This window comes from Ceratotherium simum, chromosome 2, assembly GCF_057802395.1.
Source record: "Ceratotherium simum simum isolate JZ-2026a chromosome 2, ASM5780239v1, whole genome shotgun sequence".
Classification (NCBI taxonomy): domain Eukaryota; kingdom Metazoa; phylum Chordata; class Mammalia; order Perissodactyla; family Rhinocerotidae; genus Ceratotherium; species Ceratotherium simum.
The window spans coordinates 75,398,800-75,426,271 of record NC_141901.1 but is presented as its reverse complement, the minus strand read 5'-3'; the positions used below and the strand labels follow the sequence as shown (position 1 = coordinate 75,426,271).

At 38.9% G+C, this 27,472-nt stretch overlaps 1 long non-coding RNA gene across 2 annotated transcripts in view; it reads right to left on the bottom strand.

The window, feature by feature from the left end:
• Nucleotides 1-24,846: 24,846 nt before the first annotated feature.
• LOC147918063 (uncharacterized) overlaps nucleotides 24,847-27,472 on the bottom strand; it is a 34,916-nt gene continuing 32,290 nt past the window's right edge. For both annotated transcript variants that reach the window (XR_015556121.1, XR_015556123.1), the window contains exons 2-3: nucleotides 26,458-26,734; nucleotides 24,847-25,686 (exon numbers count right to left, since the gene is read on the bottom strand). This is a non-coding gene — a long non-coding RNA (uncharacterized LOC147918063). The remainder of the gene's footprint in view (nucleotides 25,687-26,457; nucleotides 26,735-27,472) is intronic.

The following is a 27,472-nucleotide window of genomic DNA, read 5'->3' as shown; positions in this document are numbered from 1 at the left end:
CCAGCAGTAGGATATACCAACTTCACAAGCCCTTTGATATGACACACTAAGAATGGCAGAATGTCACTTCTGTGGTATTTTTGCCCAAAATGCATCATCCCAATCATGAGAAAACGTGAGACAAACCCAAATTGAGGGACAATCTGCAAAATAACTGATGAGTTCTCTTTGAAAGTATCATGATCGTGAAAGACAAGAAAAGATTATGGAACAGTTATAGATTGGAGAAGATTAAGGAGAAATAATAGCTAAATGCAATGCAGGATCCTGGATTGGATGCTGGAACAGAAAAAGGAAATCAGTGGAAAAACTGGTAAAATTCAAATAAGGTCTGTAGTTTAGTTAATAGTATTGTGCCAATGTTAATTTCCTGGTTTTGTTCATTGTACTATGGTTATTTAAGATTAACACATTAGTGGAAGCTGGGTAAAGGGTAAACAGGAAGTCTATGTACTATTTTTATAAAATTCTAAGTCCAAAATTAGTTCAAAATAAAAGTTTATAAACAACAAACACAGAAAAACACTTTCAAAACAATCTGATTGTAAACCAGTAAGAAGGCAGCCAAAACCCCAACAGGAAAAATAGGCAAGTCATAAAAGACAAGGAAACAAATGGCCAGTAGTAAACACAGAGAAGGAAGGTTCTAACTCAGAGTTAATGAAAGAAATGCAAATTAAAACAATAACATATTTTTGTCTTCAAATGGGCACATTGGTTTCATGTATACAACTCAGTATTTTATGTATACTATTCAGTGTGTGAAGGGATGGGAAGAAAGGCTTTCATAACCACTACAGGTGAGAGTGTAAATTGGTACAAACTCTCTGAGAAAATTTTTAAGATTTAAATGTATATATCCTTAGGACTAGCATTTCCGTTTTCTAAGAATTTATTTTGAAGAAATAAATGTCAAGAATACAAAAGATGTTCATTACAGTGTTATTTATGATCATGAAAGTTTTTTAAAAACCTAAATATTCATCAATAGGGAAAGGATAAATTATTATGATATACCCTTATTGTGGAATATTATGCAATAATTTAATAATATAATCTAGATTTATACTCATTGACATAAATAGATATACTATTATTATGAATTATTATTATGTGAAATATGGTTACAAAAGAACATTTATGGTAATTATCAATTATAGTACAATTTATAGTATAAAACATTTATAGTATGTGCAAAAACATAGAAAATGTGAGATTTTCTGTGAGATATTTTCTTGGTTTGTTTTAATTTTCTTTTTTTTTTCGTATTTGTATCTTCTATATTTTCTACAATTAACATGTAGTAGTTTTTCAATAAAATTTCTTTAAATTCATGGTCCAGCCAAACTCCATTTACTTTTCAGGGCTCTCAGCTCATATGAAGAGGGTCACTATCTCCATTCAGGGAAAGGATGGGAAAACCGTCTATGGGACATGCCTGCACTTTCAGGAACTGTCACTAGGTGGTACACTGTTTCTCTAGCAGATATTCAAGACATTTTAATTTGTTTTCTATACACACTTAGTGCTGTGACCCCAGAGACAATAACCCAGTTCCATATTTTTTTCTTTCATTTAAAAATTCTTTTACCTTCTCCCAAATCACTATTAATTGAATAGCTAACTGCTCCATTGCCTTACAGTAGGCACTCAAGAAAGACTTGTTGGGCAAATAAGACATAATTAAAAATAGAAATGACTGACACAACAAAAATTGAACAGTTTCTTCACATCATTTTGTCATCTTTCCAAGCAAAGTTGAACTGGTTTCATGGGGGCCTTTAAGATGATACTCTGCATTGTGAATCTACAAAAAAAGAGAGGATCAGCATTTCCCGAATGTGTTTCAATTCCTTTTTTTATAAAGCATCTTTGAAGAAATGACATTCCAAGGAGTATGATTTGGGAAATCCTGTCCTCAACATTTGTCTGTCTGCCTTAATGTAATCACCCTAATGTCAACCCAATTGAAGTTTCAATCTTCTTCACTCCTTGTTGTGGATTTCATCTCAACTGCTCTCATATTCCCCATGTCTATCAAGTCCCATATTGGCACTTGTTATTATGTCGCCAGCAGGGGCTGAAGTCTGTCAGATACAAATTCTGTGTACTTAAAGCACTTCTCTCTGAGCAGCACTAGTCTCATCACAGGTGTCGATTAAGTAGAGCCCTTTCCTATTCACACCTGATTCCAGTCTGAACTAAACTCCATGCAATGGCAAAAACATACCTACTCCCCAGCCTCCCATTCCTGTGAGATAATAGAATCTCATTTCCCTGGAATGCCTATGAAATAGAGCTAAGTAAGTTGATTTACCACTTATGAAAGAAAACTTCAAAAATGTCCTCAATATCTAAAGAAAAGAAAAAGTCAACCAGGAAGATAAGCATCCTTTATTAACATAATAGTGACAGTCTAAGAAATGGTTTACAGAAGCAATCATTATTGTTTAGGTACTTATTTGTCTCTCCACTAGACTGTGAGGTTGTGGGGAACAAGAAATATGTGTAGTTCCTCTCAGTTCCCCCAATAACTAGCATGGTATCTGGAACATTGTAGGCCTTATTAAATATTTTAAGAATGAATAAATTAGTAAATGAGTAAATGAGTTAATAGAGTGATATATTTGTTACTAAATACCAGAAGGAGCAGCTTAGTTCTAAAAATACCAAAATTAGAAACCCGTATTAATATATGCTAATGTTAAAATGGCTTTCTCATTCATTCAAAAAGTTTATTAAGTACATACTGTATTTCAGACACTGTGCTAAGGATACAAAGATGAATAAGAAATAGTTCCGTCTTCAAGAAGCGCACAGAGTCGTGGACAAAAATAACTTACATTTATTTAATGCTTCTTCAAATACTTTCATATTTGATATCCACAATAATCCAATGAGACTATCCTCCATAGCTAAATTTTGAATCTTTTAAAAGTCATATATAGATACAAAAGAATCCTTATAAAAATGTGTAAGGTATAAAATATAAGGGTATAACAAGCTTCCGTGTAGTCACCACCCAATTTAAGAACAAGAACATTTACTTCCTCTGTGTCCCTTTTCATTTCCCCTTAGAGTAAATGCAACCCTGAATTTTCCTTTTTTTTTATTTTTATTTATATTTAACCATGTTTGTATTATTAAGTAGTTTGCATGGTTTTGTACTTTGTTCAAGTGGAAACATACTAGAAACTTACTATTCTCACTCAACATGATAGTTTCTGCCTTGTACATGCAAGTCTTAATCCACGTATGATTTGATTTTTTATGTGTGGTGTGAGATAATTTCATCTTCTCACATTCAGATAACCAATTGTTCCAGTAACATTTACAGAAAAGTTCATCTTTTCCTAACCAACTTGCAGTGTCATCTCAGCCATAAATAAAATTTCCATTTTTGTATTTGTCTGTTTCTAGGCTGTCTTTTCTATTTTGTTGGTCAGTTTGTATAGCTCTGCACCTAATTCCAGACCATCTGAAAAAATAGAGCTTTATAACAAATTCTTAATTTCTGATAAGGAAGCCCTTGTACCCTGTACTTCTTTAAGAATGTCTTGTTTATTTTTAATCATTTGCTCTTGCATAGAAATTTTAAAATCAGTTTGTCATATCTCCTTTTTACATGTAATTGAGTGGAACCTCAAAGTGGCTCCCAGTGAATTGCGGTGAAGCCGAATTTTGAACCCATGCCAGGTCTCCCCCTACATAATACCCAGCATTGCAGAGAATAACTGCTCTTAAATATCCCCACCAAAAGATAAGCTCATACAGCTACTTCAGAATGCATCATGTGACTAACTCGTCAGGAGATCCATCAAAATTTAATGTTCTTTAAAATAAGAGATTCCATGGGCCCATTCTGAGGTTCTTTAATGGATAGTTATGGCAAGACTGTGGATGTTTATTCAACATCCATTCATTCTCCCACTGTTCCTCACTGACAGAAGCTTTATTTCGTTAGGAGAGAGGGCCAAGTGCCCAGCTAGTAAAAACTAAATTCCTCAGCCTCTGTTGTGGATAGATGTATACACGGGCAGAGGTATCCATGTGTCACAGTTCCAGCGAAGGAGATATAAGTGTTTGGAGGCAGGAAAAATAAAATACCTTAAAGGAAGAGGGGACAGACTCAGCTGGCACACCCTTTGTCCCCTTCATTATTTCTCCTTCATATGTTCTGAAGTGCAGCCATGACAGCACCTGCTACAGCAGCCCCTGCATTTGACCACAAGGGAGAGGCTAAAAGGAATTGCAAAGATTTTAGACACCTGAGATCCCTGAGCCTCTGTGCCATCCCTGCCTTCCTCCAGACTTTTTGTTTCATGAAAGAAAAATAAACCCCACCTGACTCAAGCCACTGTTTGAGTTTTCCATTATACACAGCCAAATTTAATCCCTACTTGATGAAAGAGTAATCAAATTGTATATTTGCTCTAAAATTATATCTGCTTACATTCATCTCTTCCATAGTATGTAGTACACATCTTTAGAGCTTCAACCAGCCATTAAGTGAAAGCTCTCTTCCAGCACAAAGGAGGCTCTACCTACAGGTACTCCTGCTACTCATGTTCATGCTCAAAGGGGTTAGCCACCTGTTGAAGTGAGAATGAATGCTCCACGTAAACTTGGACTGTTACTCCTCTTTAATTTCTCTCATGCTGGGGTTTGATGGATATGACTCTACTCTAGTAAGCACATATCAACACTTCAAGTACTTTTCAAAAGATTCAAAGACTCTTAGAGGTAGGCAGAGTGATAGAAGATATTTAGCCCAACTTCCCTTACAATGTATGGAAGCATAGACATCTGTCATTCTATAGACACTGACCATCCAGCAACGCATCATGCTGAAGGTTATAAGGAATTCAGAGATTAAGATATAGCCCCTGTTCGGAAAGAGTTTATATCGTAATAAAGAAAACAGACTCACTTGATGATTCAGCCTTCTGAGTTTGGGACTCAAATACTCGGGATAAGAGATTGAGTGCCAAGGTCAGTAGGCACCTATTCATTTCTACCAGCTGCCATGGACCCAGAAAAAAAGAGTTGTGGCAACATTTTGCCTATCTCAGACGTCAGAGAGTACCTATCTTCCTAACTTTATATATAGGATCTCTGTTCTCTTTTATCTCTATTTGCCTTATTTTGCATAATGAGTACTTCCCCCTTGAAACCTGTAAGTCCCTAATTCCTTTTGAGAAAAGAAAAAAAACTACTTTATATGATATAGTGGAAAGACCATTTGTTTTTGAATCACAATTGTTGGTTCCAAAACTCATTAGCTTCATGATCTTTAGCAAGTCATTTAACCTCTCTGAACACCATGTGCTTTCCCCCACAGCCTGAGGTTAGAGCCACTTGCTACGCAGAGTTCTTGTGAGGATCAAATGATAAAAATGTGAATTCAACAAAAAACAATTCATTGCAAGTCTATCATGAACAAGCAGTATTCTAAACACAGTGAGTGAAAAAAGACACTCCCTGCCCATATGTAATTATAATATAGTGGGTGAGAAAAGGCATATATAATAGTATCAATAGTGAAAGTGTTAATAAGAAAAATAAAGTTGGGGCCGGCCTGGTGGCGTAGTGGTAAAGTTCGTGTGCTCCACTTCGCTGGCCTGGGGTTCTCCGGTTCAGATCCTGGGGTGCGGACATACGCACCGCTCATCAAGCCATGCTGAGGTGGTGTCCCACATAGAAGAACTAGAAGGACCCACAACTAGGTACTGGGGCTTGGGGGAAAAAATAAAATAGGGTATGTAATTATCATGATAACTGAAGATTGGGAATTAGAGGATAGGAGGTACTTTTTTCCATAAGCTTGACCAAGAGGAGTGTCATTTGAGCCAAGTCTTGAATGCACTGAGGGAGTGACCAGGCAGATATCTGGCAGAAGATTATTTTAAGCAAAGAGACAAAAAAGGCAAAGGCTGGGAGGCTGGAGAGTGTTCGGCCTGTCAAGTACCCAGCAGGTCTCTAGGACATAATAGTTTCTTTGTAGCAGCGGTATTTCCAGCTGCCTGCCCTGCAACAAAGTTGCACCATCTCTTCACCTCCTTTGTACCGGACTCTGTGGACCACGCCACGGCTCTCTCTCTCTCTCTTCTAGATTCCCATAACAGAAGTGCTCTCTCTCTCTTCTTCTCTTACCTTTAGCCTAAGCCTAGATTCTCCCCACAAATGCTTAAAGTGTCCTTTTTTAAGTTAACACACACTGAGAGCTAGATATGTGTCAAGTACTTTGCTGAACAGTTTGCATGTCTTAACTTATTTAGTCTTCACAAACATTCTAGGATTTTTAAATTTTAAAAATTTTTTTTAATTTTTTTAAATTTAAATTTAAAAAAAAATTTTAAATCCTAGGATTTTATTGTGTTCCAAATGTGGAAACAGCTTCAAGAGTTTAATATGGTCAAGTTCACTTGGCTAATCAGAGGCTGAGTTGGAATTTGAACCCAAACCGTCTCATATTTATATCTGTCAGATTAACTACTATCCTATGCTGCTTCCTTGTCAATTGAAGAAGGACACTACAAGCCTATTGATGAATAGGTTCAAAATAGTCTCCTTCAGGGAAAATCAATTTTCCTAAAGCAATGATTCCCAGCCCCAGCCTTCCAGAACTTCTAGGGTATTCATATTCATTCAACACTTTTCGAGCACCAATTACATGCAAAGTTAATTCTGGATATAGAGCAAGCTGCTAAGGAAGGCTCCTGTCCTAATGATCTAAGGCGAAATAAAAATCCTGAAAATGAAATTTATTTGCTTTGCTTTAAGAGCACAGGATGTCATACAACTAGAATAACAAAATAATTATGAATAAACCATTACTACCATGGTATCTCAATTGCAAAGAGAGGTTGAAAGTTACCTCTCTAAAGAAGAGAGCGAGTCTGAAGTAGTCTGCCTCCATTATAATCAGGTCCTGTTTACTGTCCCCAAGAGATTTATCTCTACACTAGATTTTCAAGTATTCCATCATAAGAATTAAAAGGCATTAGGTCCAAACTTGTTCTTTATTGTTTGAAGGTTTCCATCTATGTGCATTTTTACTACCTGGGGTTTGAGAAGCTACAAACTAAATATCAAAAACCATAAAAACCTAAAATACCACTAACTTACAGCGAGCTACTCATTCATTTCCTGTCTCCTTCACCCTTATTGGAGTTTCACCTTTCCTCTTTCCTCTCTGCATCCTGGGCTCTGGGTGCCTATGTGGGTGAGTGGCTAGCTAGCACCGAGACTGTACTGATACTGTTCTCATGCTGCACAGAAGAGTAAGTCCTGTCCTTCAACTACTGACTGCAGGCTGGCAAAGCCAACGAGCACTAGAATGTCACACTCTGTTGGGCGGCAATGAATTTTATGAACTTTAAATGATCTCTGACAACTTTGGGGGAGAAAATCCAAGCTAACACAATCAGCACTGTGGAATAGAATTTTCTATAATGATAAAAACATTCTATACTTGTACTATTCAATACATTAGCAAGTAACAATGGCAATAGAGCATTTGAAGTGTGGCTAGTGTGACTGAGGAATTGAATTTTTAATTTCACTTAATTTTAATTAATTTAAAATTTAAAACCTACGTTTGTCTAGTGGCTACCATATTGGCCAGCATGGACACATAAGAGAAAGATTTACCATTATTTTTTTTATTTTATTTTTTTATTTTTTGGCAAGGAAGATTGGCCCTGAGCTAACACCCATGCCAATCTTCCTCTATTTTGCATGTGTGACACAGCCACAGCATGGCTTGATGAGCAGTACCTAGGTCTGCGCCTGGGATCCAAACCCACAAACCCTGGGCCACTGAAGCAGAGCGCATGAACTTAACCACTACACCATCAGGCTGGCCCCAGCCCCCTTATTTTTAAATATTCTTAATGACGTTAAGACACTAAGATTCTTAAACTGACTTTCTTTCATAAAATAGTAATTTCATAATCCCATCTTAGGACTTCTACTGCTAATAAAAAGCGGCAGCAGTTTGATTTATTATAAAATTACATTTTCTTCTTGAGTGGCAATTGCAGATTTTATTGCTTAGTTCATTAATGCTACAGAGCTAAAGGCCCTGCTTTAAAGTGTTTACATTTACTAGTGCAAGATTTAGGGGCGTATAGGTCTTAGTATTCAAGATGAGACTCCATCTAAAAGGCAGAAAAAAGAATTTCAGTCCATCAGTGAATTAATGAATAAACAAAATGTGGTATATACATACAGTAGAATATTATTCATCTTTAAAAAGGAAAGAAATTCTGACACACCCTACAACATGGATGAACCTTGAAGACATTATGCTAAGTGAAATAAGGCAGTCACAAAAGAACAAATACCATATGATTCCACTTATCTGAGGTACCCAGAGTGGTTGAATTCACAGAGACATAACGTAGAAGGGTGCTTGCCAAGGGCTGGAAGGAGGGGTTATGGGGAGTTATTGATTAATGGGTACAGAGTTTCAGCTGGCGAAGATAAGAAGTTCTAGAGATGGATGGTGGTGATGATTGCACAACAATGTGAACATCCTTAATGCCACCGAACTATACACTTAAAAATGGTTAAAATGATAAATCTTATGTATATTTTATCACAATAAAAAATTTTTAATAATTCTAAAAAAAAAAAGCATTTCAAATGATGTGCTCTTACAAAAGCAAACCACACATTACAATGTAGTTAACCCTCAGCCCGACCAAAGCTCATGAAGAAAAAAATAGCTCAGATTCAGCAAATAACAGACAATCTAAGATTCCTAATAACTCAGACATTCTGCTTAACTTGAGAATGTGTGACTGGGTGATTTTTACTTTTTGCCTCGGAAAAATCTTCATCAGTAGAATTGGCCTACACAAATATTGAATTGTCTGAGCACACATGACTGATAGCAACTGGGCAGCAGAGAGATTCTGTCTAACTTAAGCACTTCCAGTGAAAGAATGGACAAGGTATGCAATCCACAAACTGATAACATGGAGGAGGAGAGAGTGTCATCATAACACCTGTTAGATTGTATAAGTGAAGGTCACATCAGTGGTGCTCACAGTTGCAACTCTAAGACCCAGAACATGCCTTTATGTAGCAGATATTCAATAAATGCATTGATTGAAGAAAGTGAAAGTAATGAATGACTGAAATGAATGAGTGAAAGTAAATGAAAGTAATGAATGACTGAAATGAATGAGTGAATGAATAAATAGCAAAGGATTCCAGTTCGAGCCTAACCTAGATTTCCACATATTTGGCCTGGTAAGGTAACTTATGGGATATTAAACCTGAATTCTATTTACATGTGGGACTGAGAAATAATTCTGCTAAGAGAAGTGTCAAGTATACAAGCTTGATTCAATAACAATGTTTCAAACAACACAGAATGGAAGAATGATTTTGAGTACATCAAGGTTTGTGTTACTCAGAATTGTCTTTCACCCCAACACCTACCGTCTTGCTGTAAGTTATAGGGAGAGAAGAAACCATCTAGAAAAGCTGGATTAACTAAAATGCCTATAACATGTTGGAAGCCCTCATGAGTACTTCGTCAAGACCAAAGAATGGACTGGGAAGAGATTATAATGTAGCAGATGGCTGGTGGCTTTAGTTGGCACCAATGGCTTCAGCAGTAAAGGAAGGCATAAGGCTGCACCAACAGCTTTGTAGAGAAAGCTTTGAGACTGACTAGATGTTGTACTTGACACAGATTTCAGTGCCCTCAAAATGGACACCAGTGACAATGTCATTTGTAAAACACTTACATAGTTTCATGGATTTCCAAGTTTCCCATAGTTGAAGCCTAAAAGAATGTTCACAAGTATGAAACACATCCTAAAGAGTTTCAGAAATATGTGGGGGAATTTTGTGGAATTCTGGAGGTGGATGGAGGTAAAAGCTCAATAATTATTGACTGTTATTGTCCTGTGCCCCTAGGTTAATGTTAACAAAGAATGACATACTTAAACTTGAACATTGTGGCAGAGAATGTTAGTCATCCCATTCTTGATGGCACATAGCCATCAAGAAAAAAACAAAAAGACCACACTTTCCAGTCTCCCTTGTAGCTATGAATGACCATGTGACTCAGTTCAGGCCAAAGAATGTGAGCAGAAGTAAAATATCCGCCCCCTACAGGGGATATTTGGCAAGTCTGAAATCACTTTGGGTTGTCACAACTGGAGGGAAGAGGGATGCTGCTGGCATCCAGTGGGTGGAAGCCAAGGATGCTGCTAAACATCCTGCAACACACAGGACATCCTCCCGCAACAAAGAACTATCCGGCCTAAAATGTCACTAGTGACGATGTTGAGAAACTCTGACTTAAAGAGAACAGACATATCCTCCCCTCCTTTACTCCTTCCGTCAGGTTGGAATTGAGACATAGTAGTGAACCATGTTGGACTATAAAGATGGAAGCAACACCTTAGAGATGACAGAGCAAGACGGGAACCTAGCCTTTTACAATTTCACAGTGCAGAGCCGCCATACCATCTCATACTTTAAGTGAGAGTGAAATAACCTTCTATCTTGTTTAATATGCTGTTACTCTTAGTCTCTATTTTATGCACCTGAAACTATATTCTAATCAATACAGAAGCTAAACTTGACTGAGAGTCTTTTCAGATGGAATGTCAAAAAAGAGGGAAGAAAAAAATCAAGGGTGGTAAAAATCTTTTCTTTGCTATTTATTTTCTTTGCCATTTCCCCATTCATCTGGTAGCAGAATTCCCTTTGGGGAAATCCTCCCAGCCCATTTCTCTGCCAAGTCTGCCAGACTGACTTAAGCAAAACCTCACAACCCCAACTTCCTGGCCGTGGTGACTGACTCTCAGAAAGAAAAACTTTCACTGTTCTACTGGATTTGGTAGATGAAGTTACGAAGCTTAGATATTCTGCTGCCATCTTATCTCATTAAAGAAGGAACCCAAAGATCAAGCCAGCACACAACGAAAGAAAGAGTTGAGAGGTGATGAGAAACCCATCATTTGATGCCCCAGATCAAACTGCATCTATGACAAGCCCTACCGCTGGCCCTTTGAAATATATGGCCAATAAATGTTTTGCTTACACAGATTTGAGTTAGGTATTCTGTCACTTGCAACCGAAAGACTCATAAGAGATACAGAAAGTTTCATGGTAGAAAAAATTCTGATAAGAGAAGGTTCACTTTAGGACCTTTCATTTTACTCAAGGGTTAGGACACCATCTGCAAAGTTTCCTGTAGCAGGAAAAGAATTACAACAGAAGTTGTGCCATTGCCTGATGTATACGTGCTAGAGGAAGTGGGTGTAAAGAGATGTGACTCATTAATGTTTCTCGGTGTAATATATATCTCTTAGACTTTGGAAGTAGCACTACTACGTTCTCATAGGACGTACCTGCTTCTCTTCACCAGACCTAACTTACCCAGGTATTCAAATAACCAGACTGGAGAGGGATTCGATTTTCCTTCATGTTGTTATTCTTGTGATTAGTTGTTAGTCAAGGCTGCATATGTTTAGCAATCATTCCAATTATGTTTGATTGCTCAGTTTCCCTAAGAATCATAAACTGTAGGCCCTAAGTAAAAAGAAGCTGTATTTGGGTTTGTTAAACTTCCACTTCATTTGCTTTTTCTTATCCCTCAGTTCCAGGTTCCTAGCTTTCCCAACCACTGCCTAAGAACCTATTTTGTGCTCACCTAGCTGCCAACTTCAAGGGAACTTCAGGAAACAATACATGCTTTCCAGACACATCTACTCTAATAACAGAATGGTAGGAAGGAGCTATGGCAGGTGATACTGGCAACATTCTCAGACTAGAAGCCTTGATGGCTCAAATCAGACAACAAATATGCTTGTGTCCGTAATAAGAATTTTAGTTGCCTTGTTGTGCTGTATGGTTAAAGGGAGTATACAGCCTCTGCTGTTGTTCTTGATCTTCGTGTATTAGAGTGGTCATGTTGCTCCTGATTCTAATACGTAGAGACCATTGCAGCCTCAGGTCTAGCCTATACTTGATTTAATAGCTGTGATTTAATAGCTGTGTAACCTAGAAAGGTACCTAACCTCTCTGAGATCCAGTTTCCTCTTCCTTAAAATGAATAGAAATGGGATCAGTGTTATTGAGTTAAGGGTTAATTATGAGTTAAGCACTGATAATTGCAGTGTTTCAATTCAAAGTGCCATGTCTTAAAAACCCAAAGCCTTTGGTTTGGTTTGGTTTCCACTGTCCAATGATTTGTTTGTAAGAAAGACAGAGAAAGCTGCCAGGGATGGTACAATTCAGTCTAAGACTTGAGGCCAAAGAACAGCTGCAAATGGCTAAACCTCACATCTTTCACACATCAGATAGTCTACAGAACTAGCTACCACATTGTTCATAAGCAATTCAAGTGAAGATTTCTTACCTGGTAGAACAGCTACCTTGAAATTTTTGTTGAACTACACAGACTCTTGCCTCAAGGCCTTTGCACATGATGTTCTCTCTACTTGAAACATTCTATCACCTCTCTTTGCTCTGCTATTACCCAGAGTTCCCATGAGACCTAAAACATGTCCCCTATCTTCCCATGAGAGCTGAAGCATCAGCTCTCACCCTACACATCACTTTTTATAGAAAATCTTCCCTAACCACCACCCTACCTAATCTAACCATCCCTCAGTTCCCTTCTCAATTATAGCCTTTATCAATCTGGATTTAAATTTTCTATTCACTATTTACACAAGAGCGTAAAAGTTCCATGAGGACAGGGATCATATCTGTTATATGCAAATATTAAGTGCTCAACAAATGCTTGGTGAGAGAAGGAAGGGAAAGACAAATAGATAGTCAAATAGTAGGAAGGATGAATAGATTGGTACAGTGAATCTCCCCATGGTTGCCCTTTGCAAATCTGAAAGATGAGAGGCCCACCTAAAATCACAAAGCATTTTTAGATTTCGAAGTATTTTCACATTTATCACTTTATATTATCTTTCTGAATGAGAAAGAAAACAAGGGAAGATGTCTCCCTTAAAATACAAGTGTAAAGAGGGGGCCGGCCCCATGCATAATGGTGAAGTTCAGCATGCACCGCTTCAGCAGCCCAGATTCACAGGTTCAGATCCCAGGCACTGACCTATACCACTCCTCGGCTGTGCTGGGGCAGCATCCCACATACTAAATAGAGGCAGACTGGCAACAGACGTTAGCTCAGGGCAAATCTTCCTCACCAAAAAAAAAAGAGTGTAAAGATTGTTTAAAAGATAAGAAAGTATAGAGTTTAAAATGACTTAAGAAAATATAGCTGGACAGAAATCTGGGTTTCTGAACTCTAACTCTGCATTTGTTTTGTTAATCCACACTCCTCTCAAGGCTTTGAAGCTCAAGGGCTCTCATACTAAGGAAGGCCACTGAGAAACCCAAGTAGTGTGACTCTCCATACACAACAAGAAACTATTCTACTGCCACCTTAAAATCTTCAATCATTTGCATTAGTAAAAATGAAGATATACTCAACAATGTTATCAAGAAAATAAATTGGGTTAATTAAATATGACCAACCTGTAAACGTATATGATTACTTGGACTGTGCACAATGGCCCTGTGTTTTGCATATTGTTGTTTTCTAAGGGACTGTGGATTGCAGTTTTGATTAATCGTACTAATTCTCAGACTTAGAATCAAACTGAGAGCTATGTAATTCTTAGGCCCCTTTCACGTCCTTTATAAACCTTCTTTGGAGGTCTTGAAAATGACTTTCAAAGACTGAAATTAGTTTTCTTTCCAATTCCCTAGAGACCAATGCAGTGAATTTCATCACGCCATGATGATTAAAAATGCTGAAATGAGTCATGATATAATTAGGAATTTCTTTGTCCAAATCAAGCCCCATGAACTACATCTAATGCTGGGTCAGTTTATAACAACTGGTCCATTCTTCCTGATGCTGAAGACAAATTTTGGCAAGCAGGCACAAAAATCTCATAACTTTAGGTATATTTATTATTCAGTCAACATTTTTTTTAGGAAAATAGTGGTAAAATATCCCAGGCTAATTGGCAGCTTATACAAAGACATAATAGGAGAGAACCAGGAATATTATGAGAACTGCAGGAAAGCCAGTGTGGCATGCAACAAAATAAAGAACTGTTACTCTCCTAGCAGCTGGTAGAATAATTCCTCTGGGAGGGTGACACCGAATTTTTAAAGAATTTTTAATAAGCTACTTGGGATGAGAGGTGAGACCCTCAAGGGACATATTCAAGCTAAAAATGATGGCACTAAGCAAGAATGGAATCTAGAAATAGAAGGACACTTTGTTCTGTTGAGCCCTTGGATGGAGTTGGGAATGTACTTTTATAAACAGGAGCTGGGGCAAAGCCACATTGCTCAGTATAACAAAGTGATGAGTGTAAAGAGCTTGGTTTGGGGGTGGTGGCAAGCAGATTCAGGATTCAGGAAGGCTGTATACCTTGGGGCAAAAATAGAAACCAAAAAAAAAAAAGTCCTAGAAGCGCCATTGCTGAGAAGGAATTTTGGAGAAAAAAAGTCAAATGGTGAATCAGAGGTTGTTACTCTACTACATGTGATAAAATATCCCCTTCATCTCCTTTGTGAATTCCATGTTTCTCACTAAGACTCTTGTAAAAGTGAATTCGAGAAAGAGAATGTGAAGACATGCAAGAGTTCTATGTCCACGTGGGTGTAAAATAAAAACAAAGGCTGCTTTGTAGAGGGGACAGCTGGCATCTGGGCTTACATATAGTGTAAGAGGAAAGTGAGAATGGGATGAGTCTGGAAGAATAAGCAAGATGATTTTATGATAGGCCATGTGAGCCATCTTAAAAAGTGTGCACTTTATCTTAGGGCAAGCAGGGAACAGTTAAAAAGATTTAAGGAGAAGAATGACATCATCAGGTTTATAGTTCAGAAAGATTACTCTAGCAGCAATTGAAAGAATGAAGGAAGCAGTGATATAGGCGAAAGGAAAGTTACAAAGCTTTGCAGCAATCTAGGCAAGAAATATTAATGGCCTTTACTGGTTATAGTGCCAGTGGAGATGGAGAGACCTGGACAATCTAGACATATTAAAAAGTTAGAATCAATGGGTCTTGATGATTGATTGGATGTGGAAGAAACGGTAACCAACCTTCTTGGTTTGCCCAGGATTGAAGAGGTTCCCAAGACGTGAGACTTCCAGTTTTAAAACTGGAACAGCCCCAGGCAAGCCATTCCAGTTTTCATGGGACTGAAGGAATTCCATGGATTTGGGAACTTTCATGCTAAAACCAAGAAAGTCCTGGGAAAACCAGGTAAAATTGGTTACCCTAATGGGGGTTGACCTTGTGGGTGAGTGAGGATGGCACCTAATTTCTGGCTTGGGAATAGAGGTACCAGTCACTGAGACAGGGAAGGCAGGAATAAGAACAGATTCAACTGGGAAGAGAATGCTGAGTTTTATTTCGGGACATATAAAGTTTCAGGCCTATAGGATATAAAAGAGGAAATATCCAGTAGACAGATCCTTTTAAGAATCTGGTACTCAAGAAAGAAAGTGAAATTTAAAATACAGTTTTGGAAGTTATGGCATATAGATGGCGCTTAAAGCTACGTGAATGAATAAGACTGTCCCAGGATCATTCATACTAGCGAAGGGAAGAGAAGAGAAAAGGAGGGGAACAAAGGAAAGGGAGGGGATGGAAGGGGAGAGGACTGAGGACAGAACCCCAGGAAACATCAATATTTACAAGATATATAAAGGTGACTGAGATGGAGCAGCTATATGGCAAGATAAAAACCAAGAGTGCATTGTCTAGAATTCAGGGCAAGACAATGTTGGAAGAAGGAGATGAGGTCAGTGTCAAGTGCTGCAGGCAGATCAAGTAAGATAAAGGCTGAAAATTATCCTTTGTCACTATTGATCTTGGAGAACGCAGTTTTAGAGAAATGGTAGAGAGAAGCTAGACTGAGGAATGAATGGCAGATAAGAAAACAGAGATAAAGAGTAAAAAAAAATCTTTCAAAAAGTTTCAAAGGGAGAGAGATATAAGTGGAATAGATGGAGAGAGACGTGGGGTTGAGGAAAACTTTTTTATCACGGGTACCTTAGGCCAGGTCCTCTAGGAAACAGAGCATGAAGTAAGGATTAAAACACTATTTTTTATTTGTGAGATGCAAGCCCAGGGAAATGAGGATAGGGAAAGGGGAAATAAGGCAAGGAGAGACACATTGCAATGTGATGAGCTGCCCTGAAGCACTGATTGCTGCTTCACAATGGCCAGCGTAGAAACACTATGGACTGCTCAGCAGGTGTGTCTGCCAGCCTTTTTGAAGGGCTGTGAGAAGAAATCTCACCTCAGAGTAGTCTGCAGAGGGGAAAAGGGTTGGGAGCTTATTTCATTCTTTCCTACTCTTTTTATTTTTTTTTTGTGAGAAAGATCGGCCCTGAGCTAACATCTGCCAATCCTCCTCTTTTTGCTGAGAAAGACTGGCCCTGGGGCTAACATCCATGCCCATCTTCTTCTACTTTATATAGGATGCCGCCACAGCATGGCTTGACAAGCAGTGCGTCGGTGCGCGCCCGGGATCCGAACTGGCGAACCCCGGGGCCACGGCAGTGGAGCGCGCGCACCCAACCGCTTGCACCACCAGGCCGGCCCCATTCTTTCCTACTCTTGAATCTCATTGGTCAAGGTTCATCCCACAGGGAACGTACTCCTCCACACTTCCAGGCCGTACCATCTAGACCTTTAGCGGTCATCAGGAAGTCAAGCCTCATGTCTTTAGTGTAGTTTTTAATCCAATCTGAACAAAACATGAAGGGCACCCTGGAACAAAGGGCTCAGTGTGTGGGGCATGAGGGCCATGCGGGCCCAAAGCTCCAATTCAGGCTGCAGCCAGTTGGGAGAACTCCCCAATGATGCTAGTGATGGCGGTGGTAACAGCACAGTCCAGGGGCAAGCAGTGTCTTGGTAAAGAAAGTAGTCAGCAGAATGTAAGACGGTGCCCAAGGTTTGTGTTCAAATTAGTGGAAAAGACCTAACTCATTTAAATGTAATTGGAATGGAATCAATAGAGAAGAAGTTGAAGGTACAGGACAGAAGGGATCTCGTTGACAAAGAGGTTTGGGTACTAAGAAAAAAAGAGGTAGAGACACAAGTAATTTCATAGGAAAGGTGAAAGGAGATTGTAAGTTCCCCACATAAACTCTCTTAAATCCCCTCAGTCCTGGAACGTATTTATTCAGTGCTCACCTCCCTAATACTATTTGTGCTGGGCACCCAGAGAAAATCCACACTATGGTCCACTAACCTTGATCTAGCCTTCCTCTGCCTTTAGAAATCATGTGTAATTCAAAGCCCTGAGCTCTTTGGGGGCAGAAACAGAGATATAAAGTAGAACAAGCCATTATAACCAAACGTTATCAGAAAAATAACAACCTGGATAATGTCATCAAGGAATAACGAATGGCACACTGCAAGTTCCTGGGAAGGCCCCCTTGGGAAAAAATTGGAAAAGCGAGCAGTGTGCCACGCTATAGGCTCCTAGAGTTTCTGTAAGACCTGGGTGCTAATCGTACTTTATCATCTATTGGCTGTACCTGCCAACATTATTTAAGCTTTTTAAGTCTCAGTTTCCCCATCTGCATAATGAAGATGATAATAATTATTCCTAATATTTAAAGTTTGTCTATTAAGTGATATATGATAGGAAAAGACTTAACATAGCACCTGGAACATGCTAGGTATTATTATTTGTGGAACTTAAAGCTATGCTATTTTTGGGGGAATGTCATGATGAACAAGTCACAGATCCCTAAGCTGGATAATCTTGCCAAGAAGATCCCTACATGGAAACAGATCATTGATGTGGAAGCCTCTGCACTTCCTGCTCCTGCCCTACTCTTGCTACCCCTGCCCTGGCTCTAAACACATAGAAATTCTGGACACAATTTAACAACAACAACAAACTTTAAATGCATAGCTAAATTGTAAACAAGAAAGGAAAATTATCTAGGTGTTAGAAATAAAGACACAGAGCAGTGAGCAGAAACTAGAGCCAAATTTTACCAGGTAATTAGAAAAGGATAGAGGCCTGGGGTCCGGGTCTTCAATACCTACCTGAGGGACAGTGGAGTCCAGGATTCAGACATCTGACCTCAGGGACCTGAGCCTAAGTTACTTCCTTGAGCCTAGGTGCCAAGAAAGCTGCCCACTATGTGACATGGGCCTAAAATAGGTTCATCTCTGCTAGGGAAGCAGTTCACTATCTGGGGCAGTAGAGAGAAATTTCTAAACAATATTAAACCGCAGGTATGAGCTACACAGGGCATGTGGTCTGAATTAAACTAGCTATATGGTGAGGCACCCTAAGCTAAGAAATTGACACTAAAAGCCTGGTCCAGAACAGGTGGAGCACTTAAAGCTTTGGCAAAAGCAAACTTGAAACTGCTCATAGGACCATTTCCAGGACCCAGGACTCCTATGAAAAACAACCCACAAGAAGCAATCCACATTGAAAAAAAAAACAGGAGGATTTTTATCCTCGAGAACTAAAGAAAAAAGCAAAATCTGGGGCTAGCCTGGTGGCGTAAGCGGTTGAGTGTGCGCGCTCTGCTGCAGCGGCCCGGGGTTTGCCAGTTCGGATCCCGGGCGCACACTGACACACTGCTTGGCAAGTCATGCTGTGGCAGTGTCCCATATAAAGTGGAGGAAGGTGGGCATGGATGTTAGCCCAGGGCCAGTCTTCCTCAGCAAAAAGAAAAAAGAGGAGGATTGGCAGATGTTAGCACAAGGCTGATCTTCCTCACAAAAAAAAAAAAGAAAGAAATAAAAAATAAAAATATTTAAGGTGTTCAAAATGATAAAAGAAGAATACAATAAGGCAAGAAAAGTTCTGTACTTTTACAAAACAACAGATAGATTTTTATAATAATGAAACAAAAACTCTGGAAACGAAAAATACAGTCACTAAAATTAAATACCTAATAGATGGGTTGAATTGTAAAGTAAACACAGCTGAAGAGAGAACTGATTAATTAAAAGATAGAACCTAGAAAATCACTCAAAATGCGGCTTAAAGAAAAAAGAGATAGAATACATGAAAGCAGAATTAAGAGAAATCATGGATAGAATGAGAAATGCCAACAGTTAATAAGAATTTCAAAACATCAAGAATCAGAAAGACATAATATTTGCTGACATAATGGCAGGAAATGTTCCAGGATTGAAGAAAGATCCATGTATCAAACACATCTCATATACCATTTTAGTGTGTATCTCAGCCTTACCTATCTCTTGTTTGAGCTGCTGCTGCAGTGATTGACTTCATGCAAGCACAATCTTATTATAACTCATCTCATGCCCATGCTGCACACTCCTCACTTGTTGCCTTGGGATATTGATGTTAAGGCACAGAAGCTACAGTACCCATATATGCATACCCCATAAGTGAAAGGGAGTTAACACTCCATGGGGTGAATCTTTGACATGGTTTTTCCTCCACCAATCACAGACCTTCAGTGCCAGGTGCCAAGAACACTTTCATAGTGATAGAACTCTGGCCTTGCAAATTCACTCACATTGCCAGATAAGCTGGTACAGCACTCAGGGGAATAAGGCTTGAAGCCATTCCTACCCTGGGATAGCTTACTATACACAGAAGTGACTGCACACTACATAAATATACCCAACTAAATGATTCCCCAATTTAATTTCCCCTTAGCCAGATCCCCAAAACTCTTCCAACATCACCTAACACTGGGAAATATGAAGGAAGAGTATTAGTCAGAGTTCTCCAGAAAACAGGGCCATCAGGATGTGTATCCATATAGAAAGAGATTTATTTTAAGGAATTGGCTCACGTGATTATGGAGGTGATCTCAAGATCTGCAGTCAGCAAACTGGAGATCCAAGAGACCTGATGGTATAGTGCCAGTCCAAAAGCCAGCAGGCTGAAGACCCAAGAAGAGCCAATGTTTCAGTTCAAGCCCAAAGGCAGAAAACGACTGAGGTCCCAGCTCAAACACAGGCAGGAGGAGTTCCCTCTTACTCATGGGAAGGTGAGCTTTTTGTTCTAGTCAAGCCTTCAACTGATTGGATGAGGGCCACCGACGTTAGGGAGGGCAATCTGCTTTAGTCAATCTACCAATTCAAATGTTAATCACTTCCAAAAACACTTTCACAGACACACCCAAAATAACATTTGACCACATATCTGGGCACTCCATGGCCCAATCAAGTTTACACATAAAATTAACCATTACAGGACATCAAAGTAGAATAATCTAGTTATCTTAACAAATTGCAGTTAAAGTACCCTACTTTTTCAAATTTCACAAAAGCATATGACCACATGAGCACTCTGAAAAGCCCACGCAAGTGAGGGACCCTGAGGCTAAGCTTCATTATTTTCACAGCACTGTTGAGTGACCTAGATAGTGAATTTCCACAAACATATATCGCCAATGCACAGTGTCAAAAGAAAGCACCACTAACACCACCAGATGGCATTTTTTCTTCTAAAGTTTAGGTTTTGTCTAGTATTCTCAACACATGGACTAGTCCATAGTAAGAATCATTGCTCCCACCACAGAGCCTAGGGACGCCATACCCACCTGGATCATGTGACTAGACATTTAACTATTTCAACTGTTATTCATTTTGTATAATCCATCATGATAACTGCTACAAACTCCTCCATTCCACTTGAAACAAATAGCATCTCTTGAGCTTTTTGGACAATATCAGATTCCTGATCTTTATCAGAAAGAAAAGTTACCCTCATTGTCATATGAGATTATAATTGGTTGAAGAATTTTATGCTACATTGCAGGATACATTCCAGTCCTTCCAGCTTTTTAGTTAAACCTGATTTTATTCTTTTTTTTTTTTTTTGTGAGGAAGATCAGCCCTGAGCTAACATCCATGCTAATCCTCCTCCTTTTGCTGAGGAAGACTGGCCCTGAGCTAACATCTATTGCCAATCCTCCTCCTTCTTTTTTCCCCCTTTCTCCCTAAAGCCCCAGTAGATAGTTGTATGTCATAGTTGCACATCCTTCTAGTTGCCGTATGTAGGATGCTGCCTCAGCATGGCTGGACAAGCGGTGCGTTGGTGCGCACCCGGGATCCGAACCCGGGCCGCCAGTAGCAGAGCGCGCGCACTTAACCACTAAGCCACGGGGCCGGCCCTTGATTTTATTCTTAAAGGGAAAGTTAGTTATAATTTTATATTTTTGTTTTTCAAGAAATGAGCTCATATTATTTCCACAAGATCAACTATCAGGGCAGTGGAAGCTCTGATGTCCAGGACACAAAGGCCTATGTGAATCAGCACCAAGCTAGGACAGTCTTACTTTCTGAAGGTTTCACCTCAAGGAGAAGGTAGGGAAAGGGATATGTTTATTCTTCATGTACCTTAAGGAAGGTACCTTAAGGCAGACTAGAGGGGAGATTTCTTTTCCTTCACAATTCTGCCATGTGGAGACGGTGGTGACCTGGCAATCCCAGAAGCTCTATAAGAAAAGTCAAAAACTGACAATTGTACCCCAGTCATTATATTCCCAGTGGAAAATGTGACCTGGAAAAAAAGAGTTACAAGACAAAATCTCCTGTGGAGATTCCAAACCAGGACACAAAACAACCCCTCTTTTAATCCTCTATAATCTGAGTAGCAAGATGATCTTCTCTCTTTCCCCAAAATGTCCTCATCCCAGAAGAAGGTACTAGCTAGGGCACTGAAATATTCCCACCTAATTCTCCCCTTTATGCTCCAGAATCTTGGGAAAATTGAGAAAAAAAAAATTGAGGGCCGGCCCCGTGGCTTGGTGGTTAAGTGCGCGCGCTCCACTGCTGGCGACCCGGGTTCGGATCCCGGGCTCGCACCGACGCGCTGCTTCTCCGGCCATGCTGAGGCCGCGTCCCACATACAGCGGCTGGAAGGATGTGCAGCTATGACATACAACTATCTACTGGGGCTTTGGGGGGAAAAAATAAATAAATAAAATCTTTAAAAAAAAAAAAATTGAGTATGAGAGAGACACAAAGATATGGGTAGAAGTTTAGTGTACTGAAGGTAGTATATTTAACTCATATAGGAGAACCAAAAAATGAACTTTTATTTTCAGATGGAAGACTCAAAACTAAATTCCAGGGTTTTTTTTCCTTTCCCTAACTTCTCTTATCTGGCTTGCCGGATTAACCAGTGTTCTCTACCTTCACTATGTCCAAGTACACTGAACACTCCTGGTTAGTAGACTATATTCTACCATACCTAAAGCTTCTCTTCCCTTCAGCTAAGTTATATGCTTATCAAGAATCAGTTTTCATCATTCTAATTGCTTTATTAAGTTAAAAATTTTGTAAACTGATGAAGTACGTGTGAGAAAAGAGAGAGATATAGTTTTTTATGAAATTTAAGCTGAATGTTCTGGTAAAGACTAGATCAAGGCAGTTGCTAAAAGATTGCCATCAAAGTAAGCGTGAGACAAGTATAAAAGATTGGGGAGGGCCGGCACCGTGGCTTAGCGGTTGGGTGCGCGCGCTCCGCTGCTGGCGGCCCGGGTTCGGATCCCAGGCGCGCACCGACGCAGTGCTTCTCCCGCCATGCTGAGGCCGCGGCCCATGTACAGCAACTGGAAGGACGTGCAGCTATGACATACAACTGTCTACTGGGGCTTTGGGGGAAAAAAAATAAATAAAATAAAAAATTAAAAAAAAAAAAAAAGATTGGGGAAAAAAATTAAAATACCAAAAGACATCACACTAAAATTGCTTTGCAAGTATCTTTCAACTTTTGTTTGGCTTTCAAGAAACCAAAACTGGAACTCATAGACAATGCATTATGGTTATGGTTGAAGAAAAAAAAAACAACTTAGAACATCAATGAGTGGATCCACACTTAAAAAATAAGGCCTTAGCCCAACATCAAAATATTGGTGTATGTATGTACATCTTTGGGTTTTAATATAAAATAAAATGTTAATGTGTGTATCATTTTGAATGATTCCCCACTTTGACACCTTAAACTGATTACCATTCTTAAGAACCTTTCACTGTACACCACTTCCACACTCATCTTTCAAATGCTGTGTTCATTTGTTTCCCAATGTTTGCCCAATAAACTAAACTCTGTGGTCTTAGCAAATTCTACATAATTTTACCTAACAATTTTCTGATTTTATTTTATAGCCATATACCTTACACCATATACCTGAGGTATACCTCCTATACCTTAGCTCACCTTGACTTATAATTCTTTGAACACATGCTCTAATTTTAAGCTCATGCTAGTCTCCTTAATTGGAAGAAAGGAAGGGAGGGAAGAAGAAAGAGACAGAAAAAGAGAGGGAGAGAAGGAGAGAGGGAGGGAGGGGAAGAGGGAGGAAGGGAGGAAGGGAAGAAGGAAGGAAAGAAGGGAGGGAAGGAATAAGGAAGGGAGGGAAGAAAGAAGGATGGGCTAGCTGGATGAGGAGGCTCTAGTGACAGGCACCACTGAGGTGGTGAAGATTTCATCCCATCACAGATGCTCCCGGGGCCTCTGTCCTCCCATGCAGCTCTAGCTACCTCACTTATTACATATATTGAAATCTATGGATTCACAGTGATGTGCTAAAGTGTTATTAAATGTGGCAAGTATAGGGAACACATCAACACATAAAAGAGTATAAATAAAATCAATCATGTGGAAGAAAGCAGAATTCAAAAATACTAGAAGTAAAATATAGGTAGCTAACCTTAAAAAAGACAGATAGAAATTTTGAGTGATGTAGAGAGCTAATGTTCATTTGACTGTTTTATTCTGTAAATTTGCTTAAGTTCACAGCAAGAAATTTATAAACATATACAAAATATTCTACAAGATGAGGTTAGTTGTAAAGTGAGTTAGGGGAAACGGAAGTACTCTGGGTTGGGAAGGAAAAGATGGGAACCCCTACTAGTTAGCAGCCACTTGATCACCAATCTGGCAGTTCTAGAACAATTAATAGACTATGTGATTTCAAAATAATTTCTAAAATACCAAATACTGAAGATTTTTAGTCTTTCACTTCTTCTTCACTCCTGACCCAAGAGAGAATTAATAATTTGATTATTTTTCCATTCTTTTGCTTTACTTTTCTGCCTGTAATTTTATTTTTTCATTGATTTGATAGAGTTTTTCTAAAAAGTGACAGAATTATAAAAACTCTAAGCTAGAAAAGACCTTGAGTGATCATCTTCCATTTCTCTACTTTTAGACAGCATCACAGTAATTCTATCCCAGGCAGATGAAGAGCTATGTTATTTTTTAAACCTCCAGAGGAGAAGACTCTACAATCTCCCAGCATTAACAACTTTCACTGTCAGGAAATTCTTCCATATATAATCTAAGTCTCTCATGCTGCTGTTCAAATCAGTTTCCACTTGGCAGAGCTGAGTCGATATTGAGAACAGCTGGTCTTCAGCCTCTATGTAGAAATTCTTCATTTGCTGCCACTGTAACATAATGAGATTGAATTTTCTGTACAGCTTTGATTTAGTCCTTAGCTTAAATCCTTCTCTGAGCTGATTAACCTCAGTTCCCCAACCTACCCAGAGAGTTCATTCATTCTCTTATCTATACTCCCACATCACTTTGTAAGTATCTCTACTAGAAGATTATCACAATTTAGTGTAATTACATGTTTGCATGACTCTCTCCTCACACCTCCTCCTGTCTTATTTGTGTGCCTGTCTCTGTGATTGACATATAATAGGTCCTCAATAAAAGACTATTAAATGAATCAACGAATGAATAAAATGGCATCCAGATAAAACATTTTCTTCTAACCATTCAGCCATGGTTGTGGCTGTCTTCTATTAGTTGTTTCTTTTGATAACAAGTAACAGAAACCAACTCTAGTAGTTTGAGCAAAAACAGGGAATTTATTGCAAGAATACTGGAATATCTTATAGAATTGAAGAAAGAATTAAACCAAGGATCAGAAAGGGCTAGGGCAATTCCATATATTTCTTCTGCAGGAGATTCTGGGCCTTCCTCCCAGAGCACTGCAATGTGTCTCAGCTACTAACAACTTCCAATAACACTGTTGCTCTTCTGGCAACATTTCTAACTCACTCACGAGAGAGACAAACTGATCAGCTCACCTTAGGTCAGATGACAGACCAATAAGCCATGGTCCAGGGGACTCTTTCCTAATATTGAGATGGCTGTCAGGGCAGGGACAAGAAGAGGACATATCTGTGCATGTTGGCAGCTCCTCAGAGAATGGGAACCCTGCATTGTGGAGGTACCACAAGAAGTGCCCACTACAAACAATCGCTGACCCCTCAGGCCCATTGTCACTGTTGAGTTCTCATGAGGATGTCACAGAGCTGAATAAACAAGGTAATTCAACCTTACTTTGTTTGCTTGACTATTTTTCTTTAGGCCTCTGGTACCAAGATTTAAGAAGATAAAAATCTGTCTTACTGAGTTGAAGTGTAAATTTCCTTTGAACTACGGATCAGTGCTTGAGCTAATGACAAATATTATCACAAGATTTATGGCACACAGAAAAATCTTTCTTTCTGAAATTCAGTGCACTTTATATGTCACTGACTTGGTAGCAGACTCATATATGAGATTCTCCATAGCAAGATACAAATAGGTAGTGGCCAAGGCCCAAAATGCCCTTCCAATTGGCTCAGTATGCCTGCAGCATCCTGTCTTGAATTTCCTCATGAGGATCCTGCCAGAAATATCCTGGAGAAGGAGGGAAGGAACAATGGGTCAGTTACATATTAATAGCACTTTGCAATAATTTAGCAGTTTTCAATTTGCCAGATTCTTTCATATCTCATATCCCGTTTTGTAATTGAGTTAAACTCTTATGATAGATGAAAAATAGCCACAAATTCTTTCTTGTTCCTCCCACAGAAGAGGAGGAGTCAATTTCTCCACCCCTTGAAGAGGGGCTGGCCTTGAGACTTGGTTTGACTGAATGAGGAGGAAGTGACATTGAGGAAATTCCAAGCCTAGGACTCAAGAGACCTTGTAAACACGCCAAATAAGAGGATAAGAAACCATGCGGAAACTTCTAAATTTTGAGGTGTTTGCTGCATAGAAATACATAACCTATAGTCACCAAAATGCACAGCTAATTTCAGACTGTAATAAGAGAATAGGGATCCAATAAGGCATTTACATTAACTATATATTAAAAAGTACCTCTTGCCTTTTATTTGGTATGGCACAAATCTACAATTTTCCCTTAAAAATTTTTGTCGTATGTATACATAAATAATATATAGATTTACATATTTTTTTAACTCATCAAATTTATAAGCAAGTTAAGCTTGGTTTCCTAACATTTTGGAATAATGTTCATACTTAGAATTTGGCTAATCCAGGATCATTCTTCTCTAAGCTATTTAAGACATTCAGGCAGTCTATAAAATCTTCTTCAGAATGTGAGACCATTTTCAAAATTCTTCCTACTCTTTTTGCATCATTTACTGAGAGAATTAAACTTACGTTTTATACATTTCCAGTTCTGTTCTCCTGAGTGAGTTATCTGAAAGTTAACTGGGTAGTTGAAATCTATGGACCATCTCCCTGGACGTGGAGATTGGCTTCGTTCCACTTCATCTTTCCTGACTTCCTGATTTGGAGATCTGTCACAAGCCCCTGCTATGAGATCTTCTTTATTCTGTTTTCCTTTTATCTTTACCCAGAGACTTTCAAGAATTCTTCTTTGTTCCTCCTATTTCCATAGTTACTTTGGTATTTGAATATCTTCTTATGTCTCATCCTGCCAGAGAGAGAAGTTTATGGATGCTTAGTTTGAATATAGAATGAGAGCTGGGATACTTAATAATTAGCACAGAAGCCAGCGTTGAAATTCCCACAGCTGGCCATATCATATACCCTTCTCTACTCATTATTTTTAGTATGTTTTTTGATAATATTCTGCTTCTCAAAGACTAAACAAGTCACTTTCTTGCCTTAAAAAAATCATATTCATTTTGTATGGCTCCACCTTTTATTCATTTTTAATCTAATACCATCATTGTCCTCATGTCAGTTTCCAGTTTCTGATTTTCTTTTCTCCCATGATGATTATTTGGTTTTCTGTACCTCACTTTCTCTACCCCTCTTTCTCCAAGTCTAGCCTCTCTTTTTACCTCAGAAAAGAGATAATAATCACCCTGATAAACAGTAGGCAAAAACCTAAACTCTGTGGAACAAGAGTTAGAACATTATTTTAAGTGATTTCTTCAATTCCTACTATTTCTCCGGGCACCAGCATACCACAGAACCAGGTGCCTCTATTCACATTCACCGCTTGCCCTTCTAAAAGAAATAATGCTTTTCTGGAAGGTAGGGGGAGGGCGGGGGTATGCTCCGTGAGAAGATAGGGACACTATTGAATAAAAATATCAAAAGGAAATTCTCCTGATTCTTTTTATATGGAGTTTACATTAGAGGGGAGGGGGGAAAAGAAAGACAGACGTTTGATCCCATTCTCCCAAAAGCACTTATTGAGCAT